The sequence below is a fragment of the Periophthalmus magnuspinnatus genome, chromosome 21 (assembly GCF_009829125.3).
Source record: "Periophthalmus magnuspinnatus isolate fPerMag1 chromosome 21, fPerMag1.2.pri, whole genome shotgun sequence".
NCBI lineage: Eukaryota > Metazoa > Chordata > Actinopteri > Gobiiformes > Gobiidae > Periophthalmus > Periophthalmus magnuspinnatus.
The window spans coordinates 25,649,848-25,661,633 of NC_047146.1; positions in this window are offsets into that span (position 1 = coordinate 25,649,848).

The window sequence follows — 11,786 nt, forward strand, 5'->3', positions numbered from 1 at the left end:
GACAAGCGACAGTGACAGACAAGTGACAGACCCCTCACAAGAGAAGTTACATAGTAACTACACACAAATGTAGTATCTGATACTGTCTTAGCCATACAGTTATGTGAAACAATGGGGGCTTTTACTGAATCAAATCTAACAGCTGAGTTGGAGTATAAGGCATACATTGCACCATCTTGGGTTCTGTGTTGCAAATGTCACTTGCTTCTCCCTTTAGGGCTTTGCATGGCCCACTTCAGTCACAGTCCCCTTTTCCCGCTATTTGCATTGACTGTTTTCTGCTGCACCCACAAAGCATTGCACAACAGACTCACTTTTGACAAAGACGAACTACCAATACTTTTATATTCTCCAGTCTTTTGGTGCATGGACGGGTGACTCCAACAGCCGTGCATTGTTATGGAGTGCCATTTTGTGAATCCCTGAAGGAAGAGGCTGGAGTGTCTGAATTCATATCACAAGCGCAAATCTTGTATATGATGTGATTATACACTTTCATCAGTTGGGAGGTATTGTTGTTGTCCACCTCATTATTCAGTATACAATTCTGTGTATATTATGTAAATACCATTGTTGAATCCTTACTTTTCTCCCCACACTGTTGATACTATACTTGGCTCAGTGTATGACTATTTATTTTAATTCATCAACCTGAAGGACTGAAACAGAAGGATTATCTAATAATATATGTACATTGTGGCCTTAATAAAAACACAACTGATAGGGTTGTCAGGATTAACCTAACCTCTCTATAAATGATGAATTTACTGGTTCTTACTGCAGATAAAAAAAAACATTCAATTCAATGTTAATTTCCTGTGTAACCCTCTTATTCTTAAAGAGCCATATTACACATTATTCTGATAAATGTTGTAATGTTTTCCCTTCAAAAACATATCCAAAGTTGTGTTTTGTTTCATTCACACAGGTTTAATACATAAACCCTGCATATTTAAGATGAGTTGTTCTCTCAGAAAACGCACTGTTCCTCCTTGTGATGTCATGTGGTAATACAAGAAGTGCTACACTGTGTTTTTAAACTCCATACACCTTCACTAGGATCATTTGGATTATTTTATCTTTGGAATTGCCAATCTTTACTGAACAAAAGGTAAAAAGTAGCTGTTAATTTAAACTCCTGCTTCATGACATCACAAGGTAAAACGGAGCATGTTGACCTTTGGAGTTGTAGGCAGACTAGTAATAAACAATTTGAGGAGGTAACATGATTTAAAGCTTACAAGAGTAAATTTTGCCTAATATAGGACCTTTATAAAACTACTGAACTATGATAAATATGATCATTAAAAAGTAAATTACTTTCTCCCTTTTTTTTTTTTTTTTTTTGTAATAAACTTAAAACTCTAAGCTATGCATTATCACTGTTCTTTACAAATGTGTCAGTTTAGGTTTAGTGTCCCATTGCACAAAAACAAAGATCTAAAAAAGTGATGAAGATCTAACTTTCCATACTATAGCTTTACAAATCAGGCCAGCCACATAAGTCACTGCACTCAAACTTACCATACCTGACTACAAAGGAACAAGCAGTTTCCCCTGGCGTTATGCAAAACAGCTCACATTTAATGCAGCTCCTGTGTAATCAAACAACACAAAAGTACGACTGGCGCTGTGTAGTGGAGGGAGAGCATTTAATAAACAAGAGGCCTTGCTTGTGTATTCGTGTATTCCTGTATTCCTGTAGGGACTGAGCTTGTCTCCTCTTACTCAAAAGAGATTTCAAAACGACCCCATTCTGCTTGCAGGTATTCTAAGGCTCATGTACTTTCCCTGTGGCATTGATGATTCACAGTGATATTTCAATTTGGCAGGGCAATCTGCAGGGAACACCATGGCTCACGTTTTTGCTGTTTTTTATGTTTTCTTTTGTTACCCATAAGCCCCTCTGGTAATACACAGGTAGAGGTATCCCCCAGAGAATGCACCCCGCAAGCATCAAGAGTAAGACGTTTCTTAATCCATCGGTTTGGCTTTGCAATGTGAGCGAGTGTGGAGAGAACATGAGTGAATACAACCTAAGCAGAGAAAAGATCTGAATGCATTGATAACAACATGTCCCATTGTTTTTCTTAGCTACATTCTGGTGCAAGCTTCTTTGCTTTTATGTTTTAAGAGCCCATATTACACTATTTTTGATCTATGCTATAATGTTGCGTCACAAAAATACCGGGAGGTGTGTTTTCTTTCATTCTAGTATGTTTAACACACAAATTCTGCATATTTAGGTTGAGTTCTTCTCTCAAACAGAAAACACTTGTGATGTCATGTGGTAATACAGGAAGTGCTCCACTGTGTTTTTAAACTCCGTACACCTTCACTAGAATCATTTGGATGATTTCAGGCCCGGAATTACCAACCTCTACTGGACTAAAAAGCCAGGTAAATGGTTAACTTGAAAATTACCACTTCAGGACATCATAAGGTGGAATAGAGCATCAACCAGCATGCTATAATTTATTGGGCTTCACCTTCCTGATTGTTGGTGACATTTTGAGGACTTTTAACAATTCAAATCAAAAGATGAAATATTTTGAATATTTTATTTTGGACAACTATAGAGACTGAGCACACCCCACAGAAGCATAAGTTTGTACCATATTAAGACGGCATGTTATTACCATCTTCTCCATGTAGCACAATGGAACGTCTGCAAAAGCCCAAAGCAGCATGGCTCTTAGAATAGTAATAGTCTATTTTTCCTGCCCTACTGAGACAATGCTGCAGTGAAACTTTTACTGGGGCTTTCAAGAGCAAGAGCGAAGCATATGAACTGTACATTGGTGCTTGCCTCTTTTGAACTCTTTTTAATTTTGAACCTAGATTGGAAAAGTGACAATTTCCTCACAAAAGTCATTACATCTGGTGAAAAAATGCCATTGAGTGCACACCAGAGGAGGTTTGTAAGGAATGCATTTTGAAATTTCTCTGGAATCCAATAATGACAATTGATCAGCAAAAGGAGCAAAAGTGTAATTTTTTTCACTCTTTACTCATAAGCTACTAAAAGCCTATATAATGTTCCTACCAGCGTCAAACACTGACAGTGAATTATCCAAGCTGACTGAAACGCTTACGTCTCCACTTTGAATTAAAATGTTGGAAAATATGACGCAGATTTAGCTCCAACTGTTCCACATTCCCTTACATAAACACTCTAATCCGCGGTTTATATATATCCACAACTCCCAAAGCCGGTGGCGCATTTCCTCGGGAGCAGCTAAACATGTCAGGCGCGTGATAAGCCCGTTTACCTGGCTGACACTCACCTCTGGGTCCCCCCCTCCTTGTGCGCTCTGTGCCACTGCCTCCCCTCTCTCCTCCCCGCGCGCACCTCGCTCTAAGTAGTCAGATTAGGTGGTGCGTAAAGCCTGTAGGAAGGCACTTATTTAGAAATATATGAAAGGGCAAAGTGAGCCAGCGCCTAATGACCGATGCAGTGTCAGCAAAGCACCCTTGGGTCCTTTATCATTACGTAGAGAGAGAGAGCGCGCGCGTCGTATAGCGCCCCCCCGTCCTCTGTGTAACCCTCATTATACCTGAGCTAATGTTGGCAATGAGGATGTGGAGTGATAAAGCACCATCACGGCTCTTTCATTATACCGAATAGAGAAACAGACTCGGTGGAATTACGTGTGACCTATAAGATAAATGCAATGGAGTCAGAATAACTCCTATTTTAACGACTGTGCCATATCCTCCTCCTGTTTGCACCGTGCGTCTCCTGTGAGGGTTGGCTGTGGTGCGTAAAATGGCCATTGGAGTGCGCTGTTGCTGTTCTGTAAAGTTCACCACAGAGCCAATCGTCAGTCCCATTCATTCTTCTGTCCTGACCGCACGCCACCATTATTGACTGCCCATTATTGAATGCTTATCGTCTTCCAACAAAGCCACTATGCGAGAAGAATGGCTATTATTTACACTAGGCCTAGTAGTAGTCACCCTGTATAGCTATGACTTGCGTAATCCTATCAGACTGTCCCATATTGACGTCTTTTCGACATTTTCTCACTTAAAGTTTTACAACACATCAAGGATCATTGTCAAAGCGAGAGAGGGGAGACGTCAGGAAGCGACGGGCCGTGTAGCTTTGGCTTCGCGGATGTTACGATGCCGCTGTCAATGGTTGAAGCACAAATGGTGGCCTGGGGCAGAGAAAAATGCCTGTTTGTGCCGTCCGTTCCTCTCCATGACACCTCCATAGTATGGCTTTTACGCGTCATTAAACCATCACATAAACCATTATTTTTATATCAAATGTTTAGGTGTAAATCAATGTTTTCCTTGTAGTACAAATGTCATTAATCTAAGACTTAATGGGGATTCAAACATAAATTAAACCGGTCCTAACCAGAAAACTAGTGTGTTGACCATAAGATTAAATCCATGAGCAACAACAACTTCAAAAACTTGCACTGTATAACTTTATGGTTGAAAGTGGTTGGAAGGCAGAAAAAAAACTCTTTTGAATGTTCCACGGTATGGCATTAAATGAATCTATCTTGCATTTTTATTTTTTTAATTGCTCACATCATGGCATTATGAATGATACGTATTGTTACTTGCCTCTCCAAAAATGGTAAATGGTCACATTTTTCAAGACACTCAAACGAGACGGGTTAATTGTCTTGCCCGAGGACACAATGATGGCGTTCATCTGGTGGACTTGGAATCTCTCTGCGAATCTGTGGATCTGACTGCTCTACCAATGATGTTTATGTCAAGAGTGGGATTTGAGACACCAGCCTTTGGATCAACACTTCACCAACTGAGCTACTGTTGCTCCAGAGAATTTAGTCTGGTGGTACCTGCACTTCTAATTTAGTTTAATGCCATAATGATGAAAATTCATGGGAACTGCATACAAAATTCATGGGAACTGCATACAATCCTTTATAAACCTTCACCTGGGTCTAATATCAAGGTGAATACCAGGTCAAACTCAGGGGTAAAACAGGATAAAAGGATCAAGCAACGGTACAGAACACTTCAAAGCAGTCACTGGAACCCAAATTTAAAGGAGACATATGTAAAATCAACTTTTATCTTTCCCTTATTTTTCAAAAATCAAAACACAAATGGAAAAATACTTGCTAAGGAGAAACACTACTATGAAACGGTGGAGGTTATGAATTCTGCACATTGTAACAGAGGTAAAAAAAAAAAGTTGAATTATATACGTTATAGTTTATTACTAAAGCAAAATGTCTTATTTAATGACTGAGGACTAAACTATTATCTGTGTATAATAGTGGGACAGATACCACAGTTTAAGAATCATGGCATGACCTAAATCCTCTTTTATACAGATAACGTCACACTTCTATAATGGCACAATGACACGAGTATGCATGTGTTTTAACAGGCATGTGAACCAGGCTAATTGTTTACTGAAGGGTGATTTCAATGGCCATATTACAGTGGATGAACACACTCATTAGCATCACTAGTTGTGCCTCTACTAATGAACACATGAATATGCATGTGCTTATACATGTGCTTAATGATATAATAGGGTCTAATTAAATCTTGGTTTAGTGCAGGCAAAATCAGCACAATGCAATGTTATTTTAGTTTAAAATGTATGCTTTTTTCAAATTAGTATTATTTTTTCTCGTGGCCAAGTGATTCTTTTGTGTATCGATAGAGACTATGCAGGTAAAACGAAAGAAGTGTTTTGCTCAAGGACACAATTAAAGAGCACTATTGGGAGTCCCTATTGAAATGAATAGTCAAATCATATAATAAGCGAAACACAGAGCAACCAAGTCTTTGTCAACATGCACCTTTTAAGAAACAGTTATTATCAACCTCTCCCCGTAAAATGGACTGAGTGTTCAAATGGAAAATAATGTGTTATCAAAAGGCTCTTTGCAGAATGTAAGGTCCTAATAGATAATTATTGAAGAAAGTAGAAAATGTAGCGTAATGTTCCATGTTCTCCGTAAATCTTTCCAATTTCATATTTTATAATGGTTGAACAAGGACTAAGCCCACATTAACCAGGAGGACACAGCTACTATAGTGAGAATGGAAGTCATTTCAGCTCATTGTTATGACTTATACACAATGCATTATGACAAGAACTGAAGAAGCGGCTCACTCCTACAACGATTTGTCCAGTCCATAGATTTAAGCTTCATCTTTTGCTATGGATCAGACCTGGACGACTGAGGGTTTACACAGGCACAATGCATTATGGGTGATATTACAAACAAACAAAAACAAAAACAAAAAAAAGAAGAAAAGAAAAAAAATAAGTGTTTTCTTCCTCATATTGATTTTCATTCTATTTTTAATTTGATTTATTTGATTGTTCTGTCCTATTAAAAATACAAATTAAATAAGCCTTTCAAAAAGAATTTCCTTAGCATAAACAACACAGACTTAACCATTTCTGAGTACTGACTGTACATCTTTCCATTTACAAGAAGTTGATTGTTTACACAATATTAGATTCATTGCAGAGCCCTAATGGCTGGTTGTGATTGGGGTTTATATATGGTGCAGTGAGTACATACACAGTGCAATGGGTAAAGACCTATTTATCTTGCACATCATTCTCTTATCTCTCCTTTTTCCTTTCACTCTCACCTGAAGCCTTGGATTTACACAGCAACTATTACACCTATCAATGAAAGCAATTATAAGCATGCATTTGTGTTATGGGCTAAAGGAAATATTATATATAAATGTTAGGTATGGTAAATGGTTGCATTTTTAAATAGCGTTTTCCATCTTCAAGCCACTGAACATGCTTTACATCAAGGAACCACTGACCCATTCACACACACATTCATACACAGACACTGGGGACGAGGTGTCTTAAGTGTCTTGCCTAAGGACACAACAACAGTATTAATTTGTGGGAGCTGTGGGTCAGTAAATCTGACTCAATCTGGATCAACCAATGACGTGTATGTGGAGAGCAGGATTCGAACCACAAACCTTTGGATCAGTGGACAAACACTGAACCAACTGAGCTACTAAAATATTTAAATAGGTAAAAGAAATACAAATAAAGAATTAAGATTAAAATAATTTTACAGGGACCAAACAAGGACCATAATGAATAATGACTGTCTAGGTTTGAAATTCTGCTCTTCAAATTTGGAGAAAGAGCTACAAAAATGGTGAAAAAACAAACTAAACGATAAGAAGATCATTACTGTTTGGCTAGATACAAACCTATATGCATTAAACAAGTACGATTTGGCAACCATTGCATTGTGTAATAGCTTATGTTCAAGGTAAATACATGAACAGTGAAGACAATAGAATAAATTACAACCGTTTAAGATGCAAGATGATAAATATTTGTACAAATACAATAAACACCTTCAAATACAAGCACTCATGGCTTCATGTAAATGCTGAGGTAAACAGCAAAGCTTATAGAATTAATGAAAGTTTTTGGGTTTTTTTCCAGTGTTGTTTATCCTTTACCTCATCATATATATATTGGGTTTAAGTGGGTGCTTCTCCTCTCCAATGCAAAAAAATTGAAATAGTTCTCTAATTCTTTTTAGAGCCATACATTTCCATAGACTGGGTCCCTAAACAGGTCTGCTCTCCCTCTTATGTAGGAATCAAAGTGTAATTACCAAAGCTCATTCCTCTGTGGTTACCTTGATTAAATCGGCGGGAGGAGAATAACAAATACTTCAGTATTCGACATTGCATCAAGAGCCAACCCATTTATATTCACTAAAGCTATAGTTTATGCAGTAAACATCACCCAGAAGTCCCCCGGCAGACAACCAATGAGCTGAAAAACAAACCTCCCAGTGAATTTCTGGTGACACAGCAGATTTTTGTTGTATTTTTAAATATAAAATAGATTTTGAACTTCTTAGTTATACAACAAATGAAAAACAAGTCAATAATAAAATGGAAAGTTCACAATCAATTCTTGACTGACTGTCAGGTACTTAAAATCGCTCATGCAGAGTCACACAGTTTCTGTTGGCATGGATCTATTGAGCTTTCATTACAGATGTTTATTGTGCAAAAAAAAAAAACAACAACATTCTTTTCTACTCTCAGCTTTACTCTTCCAGGCAAAACATTGACATTCCCATTGAGATAACCAGATTTTCCTCCACCAGAAGGTTACACAGCACACTTTTGATTTCAGTGTGTAAGATCACAGTTATATCTTTCATATGCTTCATTTATGGAACCATGGTTGAATTTATTTTCCATTTTGTTATTAATCAAGAACATTATAATTAAGTGGCATTTTGAGGATGTAACTTGTAAATTTGCTATTTTTGTGAGTTGTGGTTACATGTACCCAGTTCTTCTGATTTGGATAATATATTTTGGGGTCCTGTGTGGTGAGTGGTTAGCATTGCAAAGAGACTGTGTGATAGATGGATCCCCATGTTGCTATGAGAGATGGTAAATCAATTGCACCTGTTTAAGTATTTGTCACAATAAACTTGGAATAATTGATTGGTCAATGTGGAGTGTGATGCAAAAAGTTGTTTAGATAAAGTACAGACAATAATTAAATGCTATGTGTAAGAAGTGATTAGCCTTATTAGGTATACTTGGGATGTGATACGGTATAGGCTGCCTTACAAAATGTATATACTGTACAAAGTTCAGTATATAATATATAGTTGCCTGGGATTCAGAAAACACACTTCTTTAATACTTTACGAAGATGTGAGTTTGAACACCACTGTAATGTAATGATGACTGTAATGATAAACATGTGGATTAGCCAATCAGGGCATGGTCTGTCCTTGTTGTAAATAAAATATAACGGAGGCTGAAAAACATGGTCAATTTCTGCAGAATCCGTTTGTTTTACCTCAGATTAACAGAGTTAATCTGAGGTGAGATTTGATTTTATTTATAAATCATAGGTGACCAATGAGCTCCTTCATTTCATATGTGTCACTGAAAAGCCGGATCTGATTGGATGATCACGTTTGACAACGGAACAACGGAAGACGTGAAGATATATATATATATATATATATATATATATATATATATATATATATATATATATATATATATATATATATATATATATATATATATAGGCAAAGTATTCAGTATTCACATCTTATTTAGGCACACCTTTCATTTATCTGTGTCTGGAATTAAACTAATTTTGTAATCCTGGACCACCACAAACTTTCCATTATATGTTATTCCTATAAGTAAACTACAGTACATGAGGTTACCCGGTGCTATGTTCGCCAAAACACAAAGTCAAAATGGCTGTTTACTTTTTAACTTCCACCTCTTTCACAATGTCACAGCAGCTCCCAGGCCAAGACAGATTAAACTGTGTGACGGCCATAATTACCCACCTCATGTTTTTCTTGGCAGTTTGTCCACTCACAGCCACTGTAGAACATAACTCATGTCAGGGGCGAATGGCTTGAAAGGAATGATTCATTTGAGGCTATTTTAATGAGAGCAGCGGGAAGCAGGCAGGTGCTGTTCAGTTATCTGCATGAGGTATTGTATGGGCAATAATTGCATCATGAGATCATAGTTAGTGTGAAAGCTGATGTGTCGTTGAAATAAAATGGATTTGTATGAGTGGCTGTGGTCATAGTCATGCAATGTAAGAAATGTGCCTTTTTTTCTCAGCAGGAGGTCATTCAGATACAAACGTGAATGTAAAAGCCTGGGTAAAAGCCCATTTCCTTTTGACATCTATTATAGTAAATTACATGAAACTTTGACACACTTAGAACATTATCAAACTACAGTTATTGCAACTTTCATAGTAATTTTGTTTTATTCATTTGTTGCTTATGATATCTATTGCAAAATGTTTTAAAAGTGTGAAGGAGTTGGAATAAAGCACGTTTTCATTAGTTATTGTCAGGTTTTAATTCATTTGGTTGTATGTCAAGATGTCGACTGGTTTCAATTTTCTGCCAGTTGCTTATTTACTGGTTTCAATATATTGCTTGGAAGATATCCTATAATCTATCTGAATAATTTTGTCTGTTCAATTCTGTGAATTTAGTCATTTTTAACTAATCCTCTTGCAGTCCAAAACATCATATTGACATGTACCAAAAAAAAGGTCATTCCTGCCACCATTATGCTTCATTGCTGTACAATCTGTTTAGCTTATGAACAGGCTGAGGCTCATGCATTGATAATGTTTGTATATATGCTACTTTATATGCAAATAGATAAATATAGATACTTTCAGTGCAGTCTGTTGCTCACATTCAAATGGAATTAAAAGAAAGCCATCACATTAAAAGTCTTCTATTCCATATAAAGATGCAAAGGTATTCCAAAAGACCTCCAACTAACCAAAGGACTAATGAAAATGCAAATCTTCTAGTTGCACAATAGTTGTGCTGAAAACTGAAGTACCCGTGGTGATGTTTTAGACTTAGCACATGCTTTGTTGAGACCCCCACGTTGCTGGAAATAAATTGTGTAGCGCAGGTAAAAAGGTAAAAACTCAGCATGGGGCTTCGGAGGAAATGCTCCATGGTATTGATTCACCAAGTCTGAGAAGAGACTTGAATCTAGGAGCTGTAAATTAACTACATTCACTTTCTCAATTCTTAAATTTTTGATGAAAATGCATATTTAGTATTCAAAAATACTGATGTGTTCAACTCATTTAGACAACATTAGCATATAACCACATTAGAACCAGTAACGTCTCAATGCTGGAAGGTGTACAAAAAATGACAAAAGTACAGTTACATGGCTAAATTACATGGCTAAAAGGGACAAAATTACAAGTTCTCTTATTCAAGTAAAAGTATAAAGTATGCATGGACAGTGCTGTACGCATGGAATATACGGCACAAAGTAGTAGTTACAACTTACTTTTTACACTTTTTGTTTTAGATGTTTAAAGCTGAATTAAGTTGTTTTAAACTGCAGTCTTTTGAGCTCTGGCCATTTAGAGTGTGTGTGTGTATCAGTATAAGGACAAGAGTGAAACATGAATTGGGATGATTGGGGATTGAGCTATACTCAATATGATTTTCAATGTAATGTATAGTTATATGACTAGGAATATACTCACTGGCTATGGCTGCAAGCTCACTAAAATCTGATTATTATCTCATTTGTAGATGTTTAAAAAAAGTTAAAGGAAGTGCAAACTGCACAAGTTGATGTGAGTAATGAGAGGGAGCATGATCAGAAAGAAATCAGATGATGTATGTAAGTGCCCAATTACATGTAGGCCTACATGTTTAAATAGCTACTCATTAGACAAAGTTGACATATTCAAATCAAATGTGTAAACTGTACTTCTCAGTCTTTCTGGGACCATGAGAGGGGCCATTGTAAGCACTTTGACTAGCAGTATGTTGGTTAGCAGCACCATGATTAGCAACACAGTGATTGCAGCACGTTGGTTAGCATCTTGATACACTGGAGCAGAGGTGGGCTCTATTTGGATCACCCTGTTCTGGGTGTTCTGGATGTTGACCTTAATGACCAACTCCTATGATTTGGTCTCAACTGGCCTCTTTCTCTGAACCAGGGTTGACTGGCTTTTTGGGGTATTTTGAGATGTTGGACCAAAGCCTGGATGATGGGGTTGTGCTGTTGGACACTGATGGTCCTGCTCTCCATCTCTGGACAACCTAGTGCAGACCAGTGGACCTTGTTACTTGGGAGACTCAGAAGTTGTCCCAGATATGATCTCCTCCATCTTTGCTGTCATGTTGTTTTTCACAGGTTTGGCAGGTGGGACAGAGGCTGGCACTGCACTGGCAGCCCTAATGTTTAAACCACTCCTCATTGGTGGT